The sequence below is a fragment of the Vanessa tameamea genome, chromosome 13, assembly GCF_037043105.1.
Source record: "Vanessa tameamea isolate UH-Manoa-2023 chromosome 13, ilVanTame1 primary haplotype, whole genome shotgun sequence".
In the NCBI taxonomy this organism is placed as follows: Eukaryota; Metazoa; Arthropoda; class Insecta; order Lepidoptera; family Nymphalidae; genus Vanessa; species Vanessa tameamea.
Window position 1 is genome coordinate 7,186,517 of NC_087321.1, and position 26,858 is coordinate 7,213,374.

Genomic DNA, 26,858 nt, shown 5'->3' on the forward strand with positions numbered 1-26,858 from the left:
AATTAGTATCGTGAAGACAAACGGTTAGTTTGCTGCATTTTTACATAAATACGAATATTGTTATTAAAATGAAACTTACTACATGTTTGAAGTATTTGAGGTATGAGGTTTTTTTAATTTAAAAAAACGACACGAAATACACTACGGCTAATTTCGTGATCGCTGTCGAAAATATTAAAACTTTGTACAGCGAAATTGTAGATTATAAAAATGAGTGAATGTATACATTTTTATCTATATTTTATGGAACGACTTTTACGAGTACATAAAAAATAACACGAAATATATTTAACACACACATCGCCATGAAAATACATAAAAATAATTTGAAATATTTTTTTATGATATAAATTGGAGTAAAAATTTTAATATTTTATTAAAAGATGTTATAAAACAATACACTACAAAGACAGGACGTGACGTGTATTAATTAGCGACGGATGATAGACTGGCTTCGTACGGGTGGAGAAATCACTTAACGCTATACTGATTGTATTATAATACTCAGAGATAATGCTTCTAATTATAAATGCGTTTAAAACAAATTCTGAAAATAATCTTTGAAGTTAGTTTGCTCCTTTGCCAAATTTAAATGTTAAAATGAAATCCATCGTTTTAAACTTACTAAACATCATAACCTATGAACCTTACTTACTTTTATGCTAATTCACGTTTTTTTTATGAAAAATATTTGAGGAAAGACATTTAATACATTTATTATAAGTGAACTTTGGCTGCAAATTATATATTTTTGTAAGCGTATTTGATAGTAAGATTCGTAGTAAGATTAGGTATTATCATTGTTGATTTCTTTTATATTAATGTTTGGTGTATGTTTTAAAGACAATTTTGTTTACACTTTCGGGAACTGGTATACTAGTGAAAATTGTTGACATTAAAAATCCCTAATTTGTTTGTCTCGTTACAGAACTACTACTAATATAAACCCAGAACCTCAAAATCTTTACTGTGACAATTAGGTACCTACATCAGTTACTCTATCGCCAAATACCAAGACTTTGTATTGTTGTGTTCCGGTTTAAAGGGTGAGTGAGTCAGTGTAACTACAGACACAAGGGACATAACATAGTTCCCAAGGTTGGTGGCGCATTGGCGATTTAATGATTGGTTAATATTTCTTACAGCACCATCTGTTGGCGGTGGTGACCACTTACCATCAGGTAGCCCAAAGTTTGCCTACCTATATCATAAAATAAGGCAGATAAGCTAGCTAATAGATTAAAATATACAATTATTGGTGCAATAATTAGTTTAACAGTTCATTTCGAATGTGCGTTAAAGCTACTAAATGGATTAAGCTAAGCCCAACCCAACTACACGAGGTTTTGTTTACATATTACAACAATAGTCCATTCAGAACAATATGTCACTAAAAACAAACAAGCTCTCCTGAGACATTTCTGCGCTTTGTGATAAAGGCTTGACTCATATAAGTGGCTAAAGATTTGTTTGACTATTTTACAAACGCTGCTCTTTTGGACAATGCCCTTTTGTTTAGGTAAATGTGATTTATAATTTTATTTACGTTTTTAAAATCAACTTTCAGTTGTAATAGTTTTTTTACAGTTGACATTAACATTTTACTACACACATATGACGTAAGTTATCACAAGACTGTGTGTATATGTATAAACATATAAAGTTGAAACTTCTCAGGTACGACGATAGAAATATTACGAGGGTCAACACGTGAGCAACGTTTAAGACGTAACATTTATTTGAAACGTTTCTGTAGTTGAATACGCGAATTAGTACATTTATAGCTTTGGGTTAGGAAGTTTAACTATTTATATCAATGCAAAATAACAACGAACGAAATAAAACACGCGGCTTACGGCTTACATTTCGGATTAACATTTACACAGGCTTTTCGCTGGATGTTTTCGGGGAAATATCAATGAAATTGAAACAAATCAAATTGATATCAAAAAGTATAGCAAATAACTTATTATCATTAAATTAAATTATTAAAATTGGAAGGTTAATTGTTTTTATTGAAATATTGAATATGAAAGTACAAGTGATTTCAATGTTATGAATAATTTCCTTACGAATAATATAAATTCTGATAATACTAGGCATCATTCGTGTCACAGATATCAACAAATATGACTTCAATAGCAGTTGCAAGCAATCAGTTCTATTCACTAGACGTTATTGTAGATGTCCGCATTAAAATTCATTGAAACTTGTCTAATATGGCAGTACGTGACACGATCAGAGCCTTTCCCAAGAAATCCACATGTTTTCGAATATTTTAGGTAGATTGATTACTAGATAGGCAGTTTCATTCAGCGCTGTATCGCTTGAAGTTACATATGTTAAAAAAATCGAAGGCATTTGAAAAAACAAAAAAATATAATAATACCTACCAAATGTGTAAGAAGGAATGAAATATTGATGCTAAATTTGGTGTGGGATTCCTTTTTCGTTGTGGATATATCTATACTAATATATAAAGCGGAAGAGTTTGTTTGTTTGTTTGTTTAAACGCGCTAATCTCAGGAACTACTGGTCCGATTTGAAAAATTCTTTTTTTGTTAAATAGTCCATTTATAGAGGAAGGCTTTAGGCTATATAACATTACGCTGTGACCAATAGGAGCGCAGCGACAGTGAGAAATGTTGCAAAAACGGGGAAAATTATTCACATTTATGGACTTTCGATGCGTGCGCAGCATAAACGTTTTAAGTTACTCAAAAAATGTGTATGAAAGATATATTCCTCTTTTAATAATAAAAAAAAAGTCCGTGACACTATATGTCTATTTGTTAAGAGTGTGCTAGCAGGCGGGGCGCGGCGGCGGCTGAGGGGGAGGCGGGTCAGCCCCGCCGCCGCGCTCGCCACTCTCACCCGCGGGTGTAGTTCTGCGAAGTAGCATTGCACATAACGACTTAAAAAAATTAACATTCTTAATAGTTAAATTATTTATCAAAATTAGGTTTTGTTATCAGCTTATTTGCTCATTATTTTTTATCGTTTAAAATCGATTACATTTAAATCATAATCTGCTGCAGTTTTAACTTACGATATAAGATAAAATTTCAATGAACATTCCTTTCGTACTTTGCAAGTAAACAATTCAAACGTTTCACGGTATAAATAAGGTATAAAAATTACATTACACACGTAAAAAAGTTCAAAATTGCGAGCGATACTTTCACCGATGCAGATTAATCATCACTGAGAAAATAAATTATGCAAATAAGCAAATAGGTGAATATCGTTTAAAATGAATACACAAATAAATTAGTAGTTCAATATTTCAAGTAATTTCTATTACGTTCAAGCATATTCAACACGGTTGTACTATAATCACCTTATAAAATAATAACACCAAAGGAGAAACAATCTAAACTTCTTATTGTTCGGTTTGTATATCTTATTACGTTTAAGTTAATATTGTTTGTTTTCAACCGACTTCAAAAAGGAGGAGGTTATCAATTCGTCTGTATTTTTTTTTTATATGTTTGTTACCTCATAACTTTTCAATGGATTTTGAAAATTTTTTTTTGTTTGAAAGGTAGTGCTTCCCGTGGGGCCCCATTTTAATTTTATCCTGTTACGATGATGGTATCCCTATGAAAACGATATAAGTCTTAAATGTGCATTATGTATGTGCGCGATAAATAGGTGAATAACTCAAAATTGTGCCAACCAATTTTAATGATTCTTTTTTTATTATAAAGGATATACTTCAAGGGTACTATGGTGAAAGTTTGGTAAGGTTCTGAGCATAGGATCCTTGACAAAGTAACGGTACGGAAGGGAACGGAACAATTCTAAGGAGCACGTTAGCGATACTCGGCCGAATCTTTTAGAAACAAAAATTTTGACAAAAAAAAACCGACTTCAAAAGAGAAAAAAAATAATATGCTCTAAAAAGTAAAAAATAATTGCTTATTATTCTACAACTTAATAATCAAGTAACTTATTCTACTTACCAATATGTAGGTACGTTCTGTGTTTCCACGCAAGGAGATAAGTATGTACCTACCCACTTTAAATCTAACTTAACACAAACCTATGAATAACAAACAATGATCACAATATTTTTTAGATTTATACTATGTAAAATGAAATTAAAAATATTTAGACTATTTAAAAGTCAGCAATGTTATTACGATAATATATTATAGTTAAAATTATTGTTATTTTTGGAGGCGGTGTCAGCCAAGGTAGGTTTGTAAATATATGATATATTCCAAATTTGTAAATCTGGTCTATCGATAAATACACTTCTTCTTGATGTTTTTTTAAACCCTATACGTACATAGTGGTCCTATATAATGACAGAAAATTGGAATCAAAATTGAGTGATTAAGCAAACATGTCTACCGTCAGGTATTACAATTCATGAACTTTTCTCCTAATCCAAGACAAAGAAAAGTCATTCAGATTTACTATTACATTTCCTGTTGAACGTTTTGTTTGTTTTGGCAGAGTATGAATTTTGTTTGTGATTTATTTATTTACAATTGACTTTTTCTTTTGTCTTACATCCAGATGTCGATACACCTGCATCGAATTGTTAACAAAAAAAAATATTCGCAATCGTACACTATTGTACAATATTTCTTTTATATTTAAGAAAAGGGTTGTCATAATTGACCGTATAACAATAAGCAATAAAAACACAGATATTGGTAATTATTAAATTTTATGGCGACCTTTAAGATTTACACTGATGACAAAGAACAATTACTTTTTATGATAGTGAATATATATTATCTATTTGTTTGGGAGGGGGGAGCTCTTAAAAGGACGTGTCGGGCACGCCCGTAACCAGACAAGAGAAAGAAGCATTACGAGTCACTTGACTACGAACTGTTTCAAACATGCCTAGAAAAAGAACGAACCTTTCTCGGCAGACTGCTAATGCAAAGCGTCTGCGGCTTTTGCGTAGCAATGAAACAGCTGAAGACAATACGCAGAGGTTGGCTAATCAAAGAACGGTAAGTGAACAACATCGTGCTAGGGAATCGAGTGTTGAACGTTCACAGAGGTTAGCCTTACAAAATTTCCGAACTTCGGTGAATCGACAACGGGAATCAAGTACAGAACGTTCTCAACGTTTGATCGCACAGAATTATAGAGTTTCTCAATTCTTTAAACCCGAGCGGCCTTCCACCACATTCCCTGAAGTTAAAGGTTCTGCGATAATTTTACTCAGAAATCTTAAACCACCAAATTTATGTAACGGGACCCGCCTTCAAGTAAAATTCCTTCGCAATAACGTGATCGTTGCAACAGTTTTGACTGGTCCGGCAGTTGGTCAAACAGTGCTTATACCTCGCATCCCAATGATTCCAAATGATTTACCTTTTAATTTTAAAAGAATTCAATTTCCCATTAAGTTATCTTTTGCCGTAACCATTAATAAATCACAGGGCCAAACATTTAAACACGTAGGAATCGATTTACGTCAATACTGCTTTTCAGACGGCCAACTATATGTCGCGTTGTCAAGATCGGGTTGCGGGCAAAATCAGTATGTTCTTCTACCACAAGAAAATAAAACTAAAAATATAATCTACGCTGAAGTACTGTAAAACATATTATTAAATCTTATTGACGATTATAATAACAAAAACCAACGTGAGCAATCAAACGATAATCATGATAGTGTTTCCCACAACTACGCGAACGAAGTCGCGGGCACAGCTAGTGTATCTATATAAGTCCAAGCCAATTATAAAAACGAGATTTCTAAATTTTATTTTCATTAAATAAATCATTAAAATTCATTGAAACGATTTTAAATGCGTGTATAAGTCATGAGGTTTAAGCATAGAACTTTTATATAACACCAGTTATTTTCAGTATTTATTTATAACTAGTCATTTACCCGCCTTTATAAATAATATATAATATAAAGATAACATAATTATTTATACACGTTTACTGTTTACTGTGAAATATATCAAAAACTTCAACATAACAGATACAGATAATACAGAACATTTATAATATTACAAGTTGGTATCTTATATATATAAAAAAAAAAAAAAACTACAAAGAAAACGACGAAATAACACCAATAACAAGCATTGTCCACTTATCGTAACAAATTATATTGTACTTTTATTTTACGTTTTAAAATTTACTCGTGTCCTTGCCCCTGAGAACTCCCATCTCATGCCTATCAAGACAACAAATCAGAATTGTGGTACAATGAAATTGGAAACGTAAGCAATTATGACTCTTACTGCGTACAACATAAAAATTCTAATTCAATAATATTGTTTGATGTATGCAAGATACCGAGATAAACTCTAAAAGGAACAAAAGCTCTTACAGCCTTGTACCATATGATTGGTTTTCCGTATAACAGATAACAAGGTACAAGTTTATACACTAAGTATTTCCTATGCTATGGCTTTTATCGACATTCAGAATGCATATGGCTTATTTAAAGACGTAGACGTGCGTATTGTATATTATATATATATATATTAGAGGTTTGGATGTGGTAGATTTATAGCCTGAATGATTATCTGGAATATACATTTTAACATATGAATTTAAAATGACGTAAAATATATTGTCGATCATTTTAGACATGCATGCCTTGCACGTAATACGTATTCATAAGACACCTGCAGCATACCGTGTTACTTGTAAATAAAGATAATAATTATTATTACATATCTTCTAAGAATAAATGTAATGTTGCACAACAGGATTTTAATATATATAGAACAAGATTTTGAGAAGGCACGCAACTAACCCTGCATGTAACCTCACGATGTTTCTCTTCAGCACCTATCTCGGGTTGAATTACAAAATCTTCGGTTCAGATTAATCTGTTATAACCATTTTGGCATCTCGGCTCTATATATCTAACATCACACCAATGCGCCACCAACCTTGGGAACTAAGATGTTATGTCTCTTGTGCCTGTAGTTACTCACTCACCCTACAAACCAGAACAGAACAATACTAGTAGTGTTTGGCGGTAGAATATCTGATGCGAGGGTGGTTCCTAACTATTAATATTACAGTAAGGATTTTAAGGTAATGGATTTAAGTTAAATAATATTTAGCGTTTAAGGTAAATAGCTAACAATTTTAAACATTAGTTCAAAAGAAAAATTGTATAATATTGCAATTCCAAAATGCCAAACATTGTTTTTAATTTTTTAATATTCTATGTTTATACGTCGTCCTTTCACAAATTTATTATACACCTGTAATAGATATTAGTGAACTTAATATACGGCAAGTAAAAAACGTGAAAGGTAAAGCTCGTGAGTACTTGAATACAGCTGTGGTCAAACAAGTTATACACTAGTGAACCCCATTTAAAAGCATTTAGGCCACAGCACACCCTGTATTCAACTAGACTTGACTGAATTATATTTTTTTCTGAACAACACTACAACGCTAATTGATATAAATTATAACCGAGTTATTTGAGAACACATTTCTTCACTCTCAATCTAAGATTTATATATTATTATAAAGAAATAAAAAAATATAATGACGGAACAGTTACGATAAAAGAGTTTTTATATTTCGATATAAATACATTTAAGTAATTTCGAGTGATAATAATTATTTATAACATAACTGTTTCCAATAGCTTGTTAAGATTTGAAAGTTAAAGTTGAAACGCTTGGAATCAACGTTTATCGTGACTTTATCTAAATTACATTTACGCGTACATAAATTTTGGATAGCGTTGTAATGCAATGTAAATTGTTCAAGACGATGACACGGCGACTGATGCAAGTTCTCACATCACAAACTTCATTAAAACGGCCATTGTTCGCTCGTCACACTATTAGTTTTTGCTGGGTCCATTACAAAAATGAAGGATTACAAAGGCCCGCAACATTCGTTAAGCCGAAACGATAAAACCGGCTATCCGATGCACGAACGGTATACATGGAATATTATCGCAACGAAATAGGAAACATGTTACATACAACAGACTTTAATAGTACTTATTTCTACATGTATATTGTATTAAACGTTCATATAAAGTTATATAAAGTACACCCAATAAAATACATCTCTATTTCATTCCGTATTTTATGTTCAGAGTTTAAATGATTCCTAAATCTGTATTTTAATTCACAGTATACAATTATAGCTAAATTATAATAACACAGCAAAGCATTAAATACTAAGTTTAAATATTAACCTAATAGCGCTCAACGTCTTCGTAAGACAAAACTCCGTTAACCTTTTGAACTTAAAGTGTATATCAACAGAGCTTCTGATCTCGACAAGTAACTGCCTGAATTCACTCATTCATTATGCAAATAGAATCAGAATTGGAATGATTCAATGGACAAAAATGATGAGCGTGTAAAAATTAAATATGCCTCACTTCCCCTACTCTTAAAAAGTACCTAAAACTTTTATTCAGGGTCGAATTGCGAATAATTTTAACGAGCTTAATTCTACACGGGGGGAGATTACACAAAACTAATGAATGTCAATGACTTCGTTTACTCGCGTTTGAAGTACTTCTGTGTCTTTAGTATTCTCTATTGAAAATACTATTTATTTGGAAAAACGTGTGGCACAACGTTGATAATATTATACAATTCGTTAACTAGACAACGCAAAGTTGTGACAAGATCAAGAATCATGTCCGATAACTTCAAAGTTTGAAGTCTACTTAACATTTATGAGATCCTTGGTCTACCGTAAGATAAAAGAAAAAATATAACTACACTGATCCATAAACATTATTTTGTTTTTCTTTTCGAGTCCAATGAATTGCGTTAACATCTTTTAAGGGCGTATTCCGTAAAGGTAGCTTTCTTTTATTTTGTTTTGATTCGGAAGAACAGTCACGAGTTACCAGTAATAGCATTATTGCATCAACCGAAACTGGTAACAAATTAAATTACAATCATGCAACCGTCAAGAGGTCAGTGTATAACGACTATACATGAAGTTACTCAAAACGTCGTACGTTAAATGCGCGTGGGCATGTTTAGTCAAAAGCCTGGCCCTTCCCATTGCTACAGGCTCTAGTGTGTTCATGGACCAAACTATTCCTCTTGTGTAACCGGTTTTAGTAGGGGCTGCCATAATGAGACATATTTCATTGAATTTTCTTCTCTATTATAATTAACAGAAGAGTCGTTTTGATTTGAGTTTGTTTAACTATCGACCAACATCGCAACGACACTAGTGAAGATATAACCGAATATGTTAATTTTTTTTACAGAGATTGAAATAAGTCATAGGTCGTTGAATGTTTACATAAATAGCAATTTACTTTACAGATCGTATTATTAAACCGATCGTGTTCTGGTCACGCTACTATAAATATGTATTTTTGTATGTAGGACAACATATTCGTTAAAATCGAGTTTCCGACAAACGACGAATATGTCAACGAATGTTTATTTACTGCGTATTTATTTTTATTTTATCTGCCCCTTGTTTCTGTATTTCCCTCTGCTATTTGTTCTTACACCGTAAATGGAAGTATTGTAGGCATATCTTGAATTACAACCGCCTATACTGGATGCAATTAAAATATATTAATATTTCATTCCTGTACACATACTAGTTTTTATAGATGTTTAATGCGTCATGTTGAGACACCCTGCTGGTTTATATTTGTAAGTTGTAGATGTGAAAATGTAATTTAATTTATTTTAATACCATAATTAAGAATGTATCAAATTATTATTAGGTATGGTGTAAAAATCTTTTAATTAGGTAATTAATATTACTTATCTATTTTTATGATTTTTAAACTCTATCAAAAGTTTGAATCGTTTTATAACTTAAATAAAACACTACACATTTTACGATGTACAAGTAACGTATGTCTTTAAATATATTTATCGTCGTATCATTCAAAAAAACGTCGACAGCGCTCTCCTCGGGTTTTTGTATTATGTAACATATAAATTAATAATAAGCATGTTGTATGGCATCCTAAAATGGCTGATCATAAGGTGACAGTCTGAAGGGGCAACTAATCCACTGTTTTTAGTCAAGGTTTTTTTTCTAGCACAGGTGAAGAGGCAACCCACACTTAGCCGGCGTTAACCTGTAATCTAAATTCATTTCTCGATCCGACCCACCGGGGCCGAATCTCTTTTTATTATAGCTCCAAGGCCCATTTGCAAGTTTTTTTATTTGTAACAAATTAGCTATTATTATTGTGACGGCCGGATCCATTATCCAACGAGCTTTTTATACGTCTGACAAAGTTTTCGTGATTTCGAGGATCGAGTCTAAACATTAAACGTTGATCGAGAATTGTTATATTTCGATATTCGTTTTAATCAGATAATCGCAATGCTTCAAAGAAAGTTGAATTGATTTTTATTCCTTCGGGACCAGTGATTGTCCTTATTACCGGGCGGTAAAGGTTTATTAAATATGTATTAGGCTCCGGTCTGTGTCGCCGTGAATAAACGATGTTAAGGTATGAATTATTAAAATAGTACCAGTGAATATCCAATTTTTATAGGGTGTAAGTCATAGCAACATGCTTTATAATGTTTGGAAAATGAATTGAAGGTATATTATTAAATAAATCACTTTAATCTAATGGCATCGTTTCCGTTCTCATTTTTCCTCATCGCTGTGCTAAATATTGAAATACTTATTTCTTGAGATAGATTTATGAGAAAGACGCTTTGAAGGTCCGGTAAGTTTTAATATTTTAATAGAAGCATTGTTATGGCTCATCTTAGATCCATCTTTAAAACACTCGTATTTAAATTATATTTCTATTTTTAATTCCATAAATACTCTATTATTTAAGCAGGAATGTAAAATGTCAAGAGAGCTATATTTATAATAAAAAAAATTAAAATACAGAAATACTATGTCACACGTATAAAAACTTTTTTAATTTATTTAAGCAGACAATTCAATGGGCCACCTGATGGTCAATTGTCCTTCATGAGTAGGAACTGACTTCGCAAGAAATATATACTAATATCGGTCTCTTGTCCGTTTATTAAACTGGCTCACTCTTCCTTCGAACTGGAACATAGCAATACAAAATATTGATTGTAGGCGGTAGAATAAATGATGAATGGGGGTTCCCACCTGTTCTATGCAGAGCCATTTATAAAATATAATTTTTTTATTATTCTATTTGATAATATACAATAATACGAAAGCCAATGAATACGTTTTTAATGTTAATATATTAAAAAAAACTTTTTCACTTTGACAGTTCTTAAATTGTATATAAAATTCCCATGCAAGTTCTAGATAAACCTTCTCGTGTATTGTTGATAAGTATAGGATGTTACGAAAACACGTAAACTTTGTAAGTGATGAGATGCGTAGCGACACTCATTACGCTCCATTACCGAACGATTTGAAATCGTGAGAGCAACAATAGACTGTTCTAAATTAATGTACCGTTACTATTTATATAAATATTTTTCGTTAAGATTCTTGTTTAAATTGCAATTTTTTTTACAATAAAACATAAATTTTTTTACAATTATTTTATATAATGTATGTAAAATTGGCAACAGTGAATCGTCTACACAATCATTATTGAGAAATTCAACATAAAATGCCTAAACGATTGTAATCCCATGAAATAGAACGTTTTAAATTGTTTAAACACAAATATCATACAAAATATTTCAACAACAATTTTATACTCATAGAGATTTTAATTATTAAATTTCTGGAAGCGACCAATAAATAATAATTTAAATGGAAAATTTACGATACGGCTAGAATTTTTTAAATAAATAAATTCGACTTATAAAAAACCGACTTTTAAAAGAAGCCTCTTCCAAAACATGCATGCATGATGGATACACTTATGGAATATTTTTCTTGCTGGTAATCGTCATCATGAGATGAATAATTTAAACACATATTAGGTACAGAAAAACTCGCTCACGCTGGGCTGGATTAAAACAAACTCGAGTAAAGTAGCAAATTTAATTTACAATGACTTTAAAAATACGTAAAACTAAAATAAAGTTAACTTGTCAAATACATATAGACACCTACTAAAAATTCACGCCACGATGTTCAGAACGAAGACGTTTTGGACTATGTCCAGAAACATGACATAATTACTCGCGTTCAAAAGCGATATCTTTTTTATATGCGAACCCATTTTCATAAGAACCTATTGTTAGATGATTTAAAGGCAGTTTTGTAACTTTTATATTTAGTCTTGTTATATTTGCGGAAAGTTTAAAAAAATGTGTTACATTATGAAATTAAGGTCCCTTCCATATTTCAATATAGATGTTATATCTGTACTAATTTTATAAATGAGTCTGCCTGTTATCTCTTCATGCCTAAGCCGCTGAACCGATTTAGATGAAATGTGCTATGAGGATAGTTTGAGTCCCGGAGAAGGACATAGGCTACATTTTTAATTCGATATTCGATGGAGTAAAATTGGAGTTGACTGTTTGTGTGCTATTGGTAAAGTTTTATAAATTTCCCACGGGTAAAACCACGTTCGGTAGTATAGTTTTATTTGTAGATGTGACAGTAAATCTGCCTAAAGAGGCCTTTTATACATAATCATTGCTATTATAAACTAGCTGTACCCGCGACTTCGTGCGCGTTTGAATTTAACAAAAAGCTGTTTTTGTAGCCTAAGTTACCCCTTATTACATAAGCTTTCTGCCAGTGAAAGACCAGTCAAAGTCTGTTCCAGAGATTAGCTGAAACAAACAGACAGACAGACAGACACAAATTGAAAAAATTGATATATTGTGATATGTACCATGTATACATAAATATGCATTTAGTAAAAAGCAGTTATTTTAATATTACAAACAGACACTCCAATTTTATTATATATAAATATATATACATAAATTAAATTCAAATAAAAAACCATTTTAATTCGTTGTTTTCAATTACTAATTAGATCAAAATCTAAAACTAAATAAGCTTAAAATTTTTAACGAAGAATAAAATAACAAGACTCGAGTTTGTTTTATATTTTATTTGTAGGTCAATTATAGTCATTACTATTAAGACATATAGCTTCTAATTTTCAGAGTAAGTTGCGGAACTTTCTCGAAGCAAACAAACTGTGGCCATTCCAATCGGATTACTTGTTGCACTGCATGTAGTTCTCGATTCTGAATCAACTTTTAATCCTAGATTGCAAGTATTTGCTTTGTAAGTTATATTCAACTTGCTTCATCGATACGGATTATTTGAAGCGATGAGATTTTATAGCACTTTATACATATTAAATTAACATTAATGTAAAACTTTTCACATTGTTCATTAAAAGAAAAAAAGATCACTACTAGAATTATTTCCAATTGTTCGATCGATACTATAACTCTATATGGAATATGATTTACATTTTAAGTTTCTTTATTTGAAAAAATATATAAAAATATACAAAGATATGAAATACTACAATATCGCTATTTATGATATACTAGACGTCGCCCGCGGCTTCGCTAGCGCTTTAGGGGTTGATCGTCAGATGTTTTATCTTGGAGTTCAAATTTGCTTCATACCATAATTAAATCAAATTCGGTTCACTGGTTCGGGAGTAAATGAGCGACAGGCAGACAGAGTTATTTTCGCATTTACAGAATTAGTACAGAAATATTTTCGTATTCGCATGAGAAAAAACGTTATAATATCAACGAGATCGTGAAATATCAGGAAGTATTATGCGATATTGGTTATAATTTATAACATTAAAAAAGTTACAAGAATAAAAATATCGTCGGTGTTAACGTTTCACGAGTGAGATACCAAGTGAATCCTTATAGAATACCACTTCTGATCGTTTCACTGTTCACGTTTTATAAGCAACATAAAAACTCGTAAACGCTAATTTCAATGGTTGTTTAAATAAAGCTTGTGCGGTAAAACAAAGAGAACGGCGAACCAATCAGATTCAGCAGCTAGTGTTGGGCGGGGCCACTTCTCTTACTATAAGCAGAAACAAAACCCCATACAATTTGCGATGGAACGAAAAATAATTAACGCATTCAATTTTAAGCAGTAAATTCCCTTTTGTTTTATCAAGCCTTTGACGATACATTCCGGTCTTTAAAATCCCTTTACGCGTTCCGATATTACATACTCGTAATAGATTAGTAGTTCGATCATAAATTGATTTCGTCGCTCGCTCATTAACTGATTAGACAATATATAAAATATATTGTTTTTCTCATGTCACTTGTAAGTTTGTATATTTCGTGTCTACTATAAGACATTAGTTATGAAGCTTGACCTTGAATTGATTTCTTCGCTGGATCGTTAAACTAATTAAAAATATATTTGCTGTTTCACTAATATTCTCTTTTTTGATTTATTTGTATGATATTATCTATTCGTTTTAATTTTTACTGATAGATCATGTTTTTTGGCATTATGTCTGTCAACCTTTGCCTAATTTATGGAAAAAAATATAAATGGCTCAACAGCTCAGGTGATTAAAATGCAAATAGTCGGATGATTCATCTATTTGTGGCTATAATCGCTACTCGCCTTATGATTACCACACCCATGCACTTTAAATTAATTTCCAAGAGCAGTGAACCGACGGACAGTGTTATTATCATCAGATATTACCGTCTGTTTATAATATTCGTAGGTAATGATGACAGCCGCTCTGCTAAGGCAACGTGTACATGTTTTTATAAAGTATATTATATATTATAAAACATCTAAAGATGCAACTGATGACTCCGATAATAACTTTCAATCATAGTACCTCACGTATTGTATTAATAAAGCAACACAATCCATTATGGGTTTTTTTATTTATAATAAGTAGGGGGACTGGTAAATTGGCCACCTGGTGGTACCTAAGTGGAGAATTATTAACCATTCCATATATAACTATCACACCACTAGCCCTGGAAACTTCGGTAAGTCTCCTGCCTCTGTAATTACACTACCTCAGTTATCCTTCAAACTGAACTAATAAGTCCTACAACCGCGTTTTGTGTGCACTAAGATTTTATTACTCATATAGATTTTATAAGTTTTTAATTACGTTTTATAATATGTAATCATCTCGATATCTGCGCTATGTCGACATAACATACTAAATTAAGCCGAGAAAAATATTTCCGATAAATATATAAAAAGTTCGATCAAAACGACTTTACGTTACTTTCTACGGAATGTGATTTATATTACAGCTTCCTAAACAGGTTCCTAAGTTATCAAATTAGATGCGTTGAAATTGATATTTATTGTAATGTTACTATGATTCCGATCATAAATAAACATTCAAGAGATAAATACGATATAAATAATATACGGAGCTAAATGAAAAAAAAAATTTATAATATTAAATAAAAATGAATTTATTACATAACAAACGCATTTCGAAATTCTAAGAGATTTAGTGGACTTTTAATAATCCTGAGAGTTTTTAAGTGTACGCATATCGTTTACAACAGCGTAATTTAAGTGCAATGAAATTGAATAGCTTTTGGATATTTTAGCGCATATTTAAATATATGGGTTTGCTTTTAGCACTCTTGTCGATTTATAAAATAAGAAGAAGTTTAACGCTGAAATATAACAACGCTTAAAAACATTACATAGTCTAGATAATATTACAAATTTAATATATTATTTAGAAATATAGGAGTAAATAGCGCATTGATTTACGGAACGAGCGAGGTAATAGTCGCAGGTTCAATCTTGATCTCATTGACTATTCTGAACTAGCACAAGCTATTTGCCCAATTTGGATATAAATATTAGATGATTATTTTAAAAAAATAGTACCAACATTATTAGACAATATCGTTATTAACGCGAAAGTATATTTGTATGACTTTTTGTTTGTTTCGCCAATACGGCTAAACCGATTTAAATTACAGAATTTAAAATAAAATTCGATTAAATTATCGCGAGGCACAGTTAGTTAGTAATACATTATCAACATTAACGTTACGGCAGATTTGAGCATAAACAGTAAAAACGTAACTTTTGTAAAGTTGGATAAAACGGCCCGTGTATTGATAATAACACTATAGCTGTGAACGTTGACTTTGTGTTCTCTTTGCCGTTGTTAATGCACTCCAATGTAGCCGCGTCGAGACTGAATGCTTTTTAATGGGCTGACTGCATATTAAATAAATTATATCTTGCATGCCTCATGTCACTCCGTAAATAGTTTGTCGGTTTGTACGTAGGCGGTTGACACTTGAAAAGATAATTAATTTACTTTGATAAATACAAAAGCTAAGCTTTCTCTTCTAATTAATCTTACTCTGAATGTTCAATGCTAAGCAAATAGAAAATTCATTTGTATACATAAATATAATATATTAAAGGAAGGAAATTTAAATTTCTCTTAAGTTCGTTTGCGGGCACAGGTTATATTTCAAACATAAATACAAATAAAATATTTAAAATATTATGTGTGGGGGGTGTGTGAACTTCAAATTCTTCAATATAACCTTGGTAATGTTACAAAAAAAATTCATTTCAATCATTTACTTTCGAATTTATAATATTAGTCTAATTTAAAAACTGGATAATAATAAATATATTATTTTTATTTATGCTTTGTACACCCCTACCTACCTCTATCTTTTTTATACCCCTGTTTCTTTCCTCTACTCTAAGGTTGCTTGGAAACGATCACTGTTTTAGCGATAAGGCCGCCTCCTGTGCATCTTGTATGTTTATTGGTGTACAATAAAGAGGATTTTGATTTTAACTATCCGTTTATTGAAAGAAAAAAAGGAAATATATATGGTCTATATTTTATGAGTAGCGACTCAACAACTATACGCATTCCGATAAATAAGCTGCCTATAATTTGTTGCAGTGGAAAATATATAACGTGTTACATTAAATATTAAATGTGATTGCTACGTTGAAATAATATTTTAATTATGTCTACTTGTACTTACTTGGTTGAAACTTTACATATGTATATTCACATTTTGTTAAAACTAGTAATATCCATTTCAATTCGGATAAGGACGATTAGAGGTTCGTGTTAATATGCCGGAAACTATTCAGAGACAAAAAGAGTTTGTATTGGTTTAGTTTTTTTATTAACAAAAGTTTATTAAGTATTTTATTTTATATATAATTTTATAATTATGTAGTTATTACAAACTTAAATTAACTTAAATACAATTTGTTACAATTCTTTTTTATTATTACTCTGAAATGCATGTTACAATTTACTCTAAAAGTTATTCGTTTAGTTTTAAGATTGATATTAAGAATGTTATCTATATTTTTTAGATATTTAAATAAAAACAAAATAAGGTTAAGGTTAAAAAAAGGTTATATTACGTGCAATAAGTAAATATGATTTGATCATAGGTATTATATCGTACGTGACTCCCCATTTTGCCTAAGACTGCATTGTTATGTTAACGCAACAATGTTATGTCAAAATGTAAAAATGTTTTAGACACTAACAGTATGTTAATACGGGGTATAGCTGACGAAACACATGTTGTCGGTACGGCCATTGTTAAAAAATATGTTGATATTATACAAAACGGACATGTTGAATCGATTATCTGATAATATTTTGAATATATTAGACTGAAGCTATTCGTGTGTTTCAAATTGAATGCCAGAATATCATTAGTAATAATCATAGTTTCGCTACATCCAAGTTAAGGGGACCAATATCGGTAATTACTTATTAATATGTATAGCCTCGTTTCATTACATCATTAATTAAGATAAAAAAATTAAATCGAATTTTATATCGAACTTTTAGAGTAATAACAACTATAAATTCAGAGATTAGAAACTAGATAGGAATTAAATAGGGAAATGAATTATTGGATTAAATTTTGTAACTGTAATAAATAATTTAACTTTGAGAGAAAATGTTAAATTGAGCTATGTTCCGTATAGCTATGTTTCTTTTCATTTTGTGCAAAGTTTCAAATGTAGATCCGCAAAGTCCATTCTCATTGCGTTAAATCTTATGTATTTTACAGAGTTTAAATAATGTAGCCACGAAAGCGGAATATTGAAGCGTGTTGTGTTAACTTTTTTTTTTAAAGGTGCAACCTAATTTCAAGTTAAAATTTAAATTAATTTTATAATAAAAAAAAGGTTAACAATCTAGTATATATTTTAGGAATATTCTGCACTAGCGCCCGCCCCGGCTTCGCAGGGGTGCAATGCTGATACTAAATATACGACAGAATGTCTTACAACGTTCGCAGTTTTTCAGTCATTAGACAATACAAACCGCTATCTCCCTGCGTTTTAAATCTGTAATATCTTCAAAAATATTCATTTAAATTACAGACTGTAAAGGGCCATATTGATCTATATAAAATTTACAATATATTTGAGGTACTTTATTGAATTGAAGGATTAATACTGTATTGCTTAAAATCGCTTCGAAAATAAGCTATTATTTCTCGTAAAAAGTAAAGAATAAAAAATTGTTGGTGGATTATCCCTAAGAGATAGACATATACCATCGCGGACTATTTTCAAGACCTTTTTAAGGTGTACAATACTGTAGTACATTATTTTGATCTATCTCGTAGGGTTCCGCCAGCGTTTGCAATGTAAGCGCAAAAAATGTGTTTATTTACGACATCACTTCAGAAACCGCTAAAATTATGTGTGTTTCTCTACTATATTGAGCATGTATTATACATATAAACTTCCTTCTTGAATCAATCTATCTATTAAAAACTGCATCAAAATCCGTTGTGTGTGTGTAATTTTAAAGATCTAAGCATACATAAGGACAGACAGCGGTAACCGACTTTGTTTTATACCGTGTAATGATGTGATAGATATTTTAGCGCCACACAATAATACTTAGTATTGTTAGGTTCCATTTTGATGGGTGAGAGAACCAAATTAACTACAAGCACCAGGGACATAACATCTTTGTTCCCAAGGTTAGCGATGTAAATAATGCTTAATATTGGTGATGACCACTAATCATCAAGTGGCCTGAAAGAAAACTGATGGTTGTAATTATATGCCATATTATATATTTGTATACATGTACGTATATGGTCTTGTTGGAATGTTGTTAATTTGCCGTTAATAAATTATGCACATTAATAAAGCTAAGATCGTACGCTGGCGCTGGTTAATCTAATCAAACGGAAACTCATTAACAAATTAAATATTTTACCGAATGATAAATTTTAAATACGTATAATATAAATATTTAAAATAAACATTTATATTAAATTGACTAACTTATCATGATTTTTCATTAAGTCAATTAATACTTATTACCCATAGATTAATTATTGAATTCAGAGAAATCATCTTACATTACAATTAAAAAAAAAACTTGAAATAAAATAGGAATTACTCGTAGCTACTGCGCTTCCAGTTCCATTTCTGTGGTATAAATTTTCTCGGGTTTTCCAAAAAGCGAAACCGAATTGCAGAGAAAAGTTAGATCAGCATGTACGTAGCACTAAGCTCCACTTTTAACTAAATTGAAGTTGCCGGGCAAAGAGTACACCAGGACGTGACGCATCAGTCTGTCTGTTCGCTTGTGTCCACGTTACGTGAGTGGATTGGAGCTGGCTTTATGCACTGTGTGTGATCTCGTGCTTTACAATCGGTATGCCGAGTGAAGGTTAGTCATTGATTTCGTCATGTTTGCGGTTTTGTAAAGTCACATGGCTCACCGCCAATATTTTTTCTAAAGATTTAGCGATAACAAGATTCTTGGTAGCGCATTTTTATTAAAGGAATAGAAGGAAAATATAGGTGGCATAAATTTGTTAAAATTTGCCGTCTTGAGACATTGCCCACTTCAACACCTTAGTTTTATCAGGCGCCGTAGCTGCCAAATATTTTACTGCAAACATGCAATTTTCCTGACTTTATTGCGGAGACCGTATAACATTACTTCTAACTTATAGCCGTAGTATTTTTATGTAGTTTTATCCCTCCCAGTCACAGGTTTTCACCTTAGCATTAAAAGTGCATATATTTACGAGCGCGTTATAAGTGTAAGTGAGCGCAATAAGAGATGTTAGAACAGTTATAAAGTTGAAGAGTACTACAACCCGCGGTATAAATCGCGTTAGGATTAAGCCCCTCAACTCATGTGAGCGTCGTGATCTGCTGGATAAAAACAAAATCAAAATTAACATTCTACACTTACACGACAATTTTATTCCGTTTTAGTTTCAAACTTTAATGAAATGGTTTTACTGTCACAGCACGTAAATTAGTGCAAGCTTTTCCTGCTTAATTAGGTAATGTAATACATACAACGGAACCAGCAGGGAGTAACGTTACGACGTATTTAGGCAGCGGGCAACAGGTGGCTCGGCTCGCTGAGCAGCCAACGAGAATATTAAGGAAATCGAGCAATCTTGTGACGAATCATCTCAAATTTCTAAAGACAGAACACGGTTGCTTTGCATATCAAGTATATTTTTTAATTTCGTCCAAACAATGGTTAAATTATGAAAAGAAAATGTAGTCTCAAACAACGACCCTTAATTTGTGGATAAGCCATGTATATAGCTATGTAGAGATACAGTATAGATACAACATTCTAGATAATTCATAATATAAAACATAATTTTGTAAAATTTATTTCAAATATAAAAGTTAACGAAAGGAACTCGTACGATTAAAATAAAAACAAAAGATCGGAGACTATTTTGAAAATAAATATTATTAGATTGTCAAGAACTGAAAACAGCTGAGTATTTATTTTAATAATGGCAATATTATATATTATAATATCATTATACAAACGTCACGTGTGAATGATAGGCTTATAGAAGGAGGTGCTGTGCTTTTGGACACTGAGGGCAAAGGGTAATATTTCTCAATTGAAAGTTAATAAGGAATATTTATCGACGGTAGTATGAGGTAAAATTCTATTTCGGTGACAATAATATTACGCAAACCTTAAACGGTTTTTTTTTAAGTTTAGTAACATACAAAAAATATTTAATTAAAAAATTGTAATTGAAAATTTGTTCTTGTCCAAGAGAGAAAATATCGCAAGCGAAAATTATCTACTTTACGAAAGATTTTATTTTTTCTTTGTTTAAAATTTTCCATATACTCATAACACATTATACACTCTGTTGTAATTAAACCCAATTATAAAATAATGGAATTGACTTTGTTATTGGCACTATAAAGAACACTAGAGAATTTAATTTAGCTACATAAACATTAAATTCATGTGTAAAAAATGACAGTAACAAACGACTGTTTGTCGGATTTACTAAGACCAGACTTTATCAGTCATATAAAAAATATTTATCATTCTTATCCAATTTAGTTTACATTAGTCGGAACTTTTTATATAATCAGTCATATCAAAATCAAATACTTTACTATATAAACTACATAAATTACTATTACATTCAAAAAAGCAATACAAATTTAATTGAAAACAAAGCAAGTCAGATCTCTTACGACCCTTTGAACTAACGGTACATATATGTAAATCCAGCCGCTTTAATTATAAAGGACATTGTGCTATTAAAAGCAAGAATAGCTTCGTAAATAAAACATGCAAACAAAAATTCGCTTGTTAAAATCGAACCAATCACGTCTCAGCTTTCCATTTAGTTTAGGTGAAGTGAAATATTTTAAAGTGAATTGCAAAGATCTGAGATAAATATGAATTCGCCTTAAGTGAGCATTTAAAGAAACATCCATACAAGACAATCATGTATTGTAGAGGAGTGAGTTAGAGTGACACTGAATTATAAAAGAAAACTTTGTAGATGTTTTAAAGATTATAAAAAGTGTTGTAATATAATTGTATAATATGATTATTACATTGTATACAATTAATGAAAAATAATTCTCGGTTGTCTACATTCCAAACATGAGATAGTTATACTGTTATTTTTTTTTAAATAAAGCTTCTTCTCATTTTTAGTGTTGCCACGTATCATTTATGTATTAAACTATTAATTGAATGTCAATAAAATTATCGATATGAATATGTTGTTTATAATAATTACATGAATGTAATACTCAATAGCAATTAATTATTTTTTCATCGTATAAATTAATCATTGAAACATTTACAATTGTTTTAAATATAATTGAATTATTCTGATTGCAGTTGTTGTCGTGTATTATATTTAGTAGATGTACAAATCAATCCTTACATCGTTAATACGCCGACAATCATTAACTATTAGTTATGATATGTCCTTGTATATACTGGGCCGAGATATCCTAGTGGCTAGAACGCGTGCATCTTAACCGATAATTTCGGGTTCAAACCCAGGCAGGCACCACTGAATTTTCATGTGCTTAATTTCTGTTTATTATTCACCTTGTGCTCGGTGGTAAAGGAAAACATAGTGAGGAAACCTGCATATGTCTAATTTCAACGAAATTCTGCCACATGTGTATTCCATCAACCCGCATTGGACCAGCGTGGTGGAATATGCTCCAAAACCTTCTCCTCAAAGGGAGAGGAGGCCTTAGCCCGGCAGTGGGAAATTTACAGGCTGTTAATGTAAATGTAGATGTCCTTGTGTGGGTAATCATTACACTAGCTAATCACACTTCGAATCGAAACATCAATATCAAACATTAATGATTGGGGGTAGAGTAAGTAACAGGCGGTCTGTACCAAACCCTGACAGTTTTTAATTTCTCAAATCATCAAACCACGACAGACGTGTCTGTACCTTTGGAGGCTCTTTCTATTGTTTTGGCTTACGCTATGTTTGAAGTATCTGTAAGTTTTTATTTTCAGCCAGCAACGTTATTTAAATTTAAGGATTAATGGTAATTATATGCATTTTAATTGAACGTTAAAAGGTATAATATATTCTAACAGTTTGACGTTAACAATCATTTGGTATAAAAAAGTACGTTTCATTTATATATTAATAAAATTATGCTCAAGTTAACATGGTACCTTTGAACGCTTTCGTTGATTTTGTTACACGGTTTAAAAAATCCTCAAGATCGCCTTAACCAACATTAGCACAAATTTGAATATGGACTCGATCCTACAATCTTCTATAAAATTTCAAGAGTTGTTTTCACTAAACCGAATCGTAGTTTTATCATTAATTTACAACGAAAAGTTTAATTTAATTTTAAATTAGTAAACTTTTTAATTTGAGTATTATACTCAAAGGACAGCATTTATTGTGACGGGCAGCTAATTCGAGTGCCTAAACTATGATCAAAAAACTCTTTGTTATTTACCCTGGTAATATTCAGTATGTAGTATGTTTATGTAATAGATATCATAGTCTGTGTTGCCACCCGCCACTAATTGACAGGTGCGCGCTGGATCCAATATAAACTAAACTTTTACAAAAGACATCACACGTGACCAAATTTTAATGACTTAAAAAAATGTACCATTTTTTATCGCATTATATTTACTTTAGAAAAACAATTGTGTTAATGTTAATAATAAATAATCTTGTGGTGAACAGTGAAGGAATTGTATATGATATGATTTATGACGTGTGTATACCACTAAACCACAGAAGTGTAATTGTTGAATATGCTCCTCAAGATGAAGCATGTCCCAGTAGGACATTTTAGAGCAGCGGTATCTTTGCAATAAAAGTTTATTTTAGATTTAATAATAAATATGAAACGAAATACAAAACAAAAAGATATTTTTTTTCTAAATTTTACAGTTTATTGTACATCGCAAATACTTCGTCCAAGGGTTTAGTTTATAACAGGTTCATTATCTTAAGAAACCTTTACAAGTTCACCTATTAAGAAGTTTTTTAAGCAATATAGCTTAACGAGCTAAGGTAAACTCTGTTGTGTGGACTTTTTCATAGTTTATCAGAATAAAAATTAAAACACGGCGATCATTTTCACTTTGATTAAACTTCTCATCATCAACTTAATATCATAGCCAATATCACTAAACCTATTTTCTGTAAACAAAAACGCAGACAAGTATTTTCCCTCTCAGTCACAAAAAGGTGCAGTAATTTTTTTTTATTATTATTAGAAGCAAATATTCCTTATAAATCTCACTAATGATGCAATGACGTCGGTGCTATTTTAGGTGTGGCTATGACAGAAACAGATAGTGTGCAACTTGTATTTAACGTCTGCGGTAGACATCCCTTACTAATTGACAGCTACGCGATACAACCCTCGCCTTTTATAAAACTACGGAGTTTCTAAACGTAGTTTTATAAACGTAATAGTAGTAGGAATCAGATACATAATGACATAAGTGGATAGTATATATTCTAGTTCTAGTTACTTTTTAATAGTGAAGACCTTGGTGATAAAGTACGCCGATCTGAATAGGTACCACTCATTTACTCTACCGCCAAAGTTCCGATTTAAATGAGATTGAACTAGTATAAATACAAGTACATATGACATAATATCTCACCTCATAATGGGTGGTTATTGATTATGTAAGCGAATGATAACATATTTTATTCGCATTGTTGATAGGTGGTCGTTATAGATCGGAAATCATCAGGTGGACACTTGGAACATCTGTCTCCTAATAAACATTTTAAAATCATTTGCCTTCATTTATTCGTTATCATTGAGCGATCTGAATTGAATTATATTAACATAGAGAATACATTGAACCATTTGTCTTAATTAAATAATAAATCAGTCCACATCGTCGTAAATCGGTTTTAAAATGCAAAAAATATATATTTTTTTATTTGTCCAACAAAAACCCTTCCTACGGTTCGCTTGTAACTTATCTTAGATAAAATTGAAGGGCCCTTTGAAAAAGGATATCTATGTCAACATGGATTTGAAAATTTGATAAGATACAATTCGCTATCAATGAATATTGAGAAGGTTCTTCAATCTGACATCTTTGTATTACCTTTTAAATTTGTAAGGATTTAAATGAATTCGGGTTCCTTTACATTTAAATATCAAAGCGGCTACGGAGTTTTAACTAAATGACTATGAAACGAATAAATTAGTGCGAAAAACATGATCACTTTTTATTTTAATAGATATATATGTTCTATATATCTATTAAACTCCACTCATCATATATTTTACCACCAAGCAGTACTATACTATACTTGTATTATTATATTCCAATTTGAAGTGTGAGTGAGCCAGTGTAACTACGGGCACAAGAGATAACAAATACAATTTCAAAATTCTTTATTCAACATAGAAGTATTACACTTTCTCATTGATTTGTCAAAATTCTACCCTTTGTACCCATTATAGGTGGCATATTATATAAAAATGCTATAAAAAACAGCATAATTTAGTTTAGCTAAAAGGTATGTCTTATTTACTTGACCTACCTACCTGTGTGAAACGCATAGAAGTTCTTCGTTTACATATAGGTGGTTAAACAATCAGAAACAACGAACGTGCATCTCACACTGAATTAAATATTTATAAGAGTGTACGCTAAGCATTCATGTATTTAAATGCGCGTATAAAATACATGCGACTTATACTTGCTTCTCGATGGTTTTCCATCTGAATTTATAATCAGTTTTACGGCTGAATATATTATGATGTATAAAACGTTATTTTCAGCTTGAAACGCATCAATAAAACATATGAAGCAATTGAAATATGGACTCTGAATATGTTTTATTTGTTCTCATAAAATGTTAATAACAATTTGTCATAATAAAAATGACAGTCGACTCTGATTCATTTAACGATGCACACATACAAACATACTTTCCGCACATGTGCCTATGTTATATGCGTGTTTTTGTACACTATTCGTGACGCAGGTCTCTTATCGGGTTCGACCCAACCGCCTGACCTGCATTTATCATTTCAAAGGCAAGCTGAACTTAACAGAATTATAGCGTAGCGTGAGTCACTCGCTTTGTTAGCATTGTCAATAATAATAATCAACATTTATCAAATTACTCGATGAATCGTTTCAGTGCGTTACGGCAATGGAGAAGTGAAATTGACAAAGCAAGGAATAGGCTTTCAAGGCTGGCTCGCGTGTGGCGATGTGTTTGCATCAGTAATTTGTTTGTTGGCGGCAGCACAGGACTGCCTACATTAATGGATCTTCGTCCTGCACGCAACGAGAAATACCATTTAATAGTTAAAAACGATCCAAGCGTAGTTCTTTTAAAGGATAAATATTCTAAATTGTGTACAACTTAGTCTAGACGGATCTGATTAATTTAACAGTCTACTACGTAATAAAGAATATTTGAGTTCTCGTTTGTGCTATTTTTCTCATCCGCTATCTCGCGTTTGTAGACTCAAAGATTTTCTTTGGCGTAATTCATGGTCCACTGAATGAGCTGTGCCAGTTGAAGATTCATTATAATAAATGAGTATATATTTTTTTATTTACAATGTCTAATACTTGCTTAGAATTCTGAAAAGATGTTGCCAAGAAGTGATATATATATTATAACGAGGCAAAAATACAATCCCTTTGAGAAGTTACATTCAAAGCTGAACGGTAATTGTAAATTATGATTAAAAGGCACGGCGACATCTTCGCTGAGTTAAATAAAAAAAGAAATTATAGACGTATATAACTTGAAAGTAAATTGAAAAAGTAAATACATATAAACTTACTTTTTATCTAAATATGCTACAATAACAATTAAAACAATTTGTTTTTAATATTTACGCAATTGCAACACTAAAGAATTTACAATGCAATCAGAATATTTAGATATTTGCACGTTACTCATGCGGAAGTTTCCAGAATTATTCGTCCCAGTCTAGCGTTCAGACACTATCGACTACCTGATCTAACCGGCGTCAGAGTTTAACCAACCGCAACGTGAACAGTTTACACCTATTGAAAGCTTTATAGCTGTTACTATATCGTAACTTAGAGCGCGTTACAATATTTCTCTTTTAAAAAATATATAATCGAAATATTTAGTAAGGTTTAGTTAATGAAATAATGCTGGTTCTTCTTCCAAGTGACAAATCGATGATGGCAGAAAGAGAAGATGAAT

The 26,858-nt window shown here is 31.3% G+C and overlaps 2 protein-coding genes across 5 annotated transcripts in view; one reads left to right on the top strand and one right to left on the bottom strand.

The window, feature by feature from the left end:
* The window catches only part of LOC113403364 (alanine--glyoxylate aminotransferase), a 336,845-nt gene that overhangs the window by 193,864 nt on the left and 116,123 nt on the right, over window positions 1-26,858 (top strand). The window contains exon 1 of one of the 2 annotated variants that reach the window (XM_064216835.1): window positions 1,653-1,662. The exons of the other annotated variant lie outside the window; for it this stretch is intronic. The gene's annotated coding sequence lies outside the window, so the exon portion shown is untranslated. Of the gene's footprint in view, window positions 1-1,652; window positions 1,663-26,858 lie in introns of those variants that run through there. 2 annotated transcript variants of the gene reach the window in all.
* The window catches only part of LOC113403350 (uncharacterized protein), a 109,472-nt gene that overhangs the window by 65,421 nt on the left and 17,193 nt on the right, over window positions 1-26,858 (bottom strand). The gene's annotated exons all lie outside the window — the stretch shown is intronic.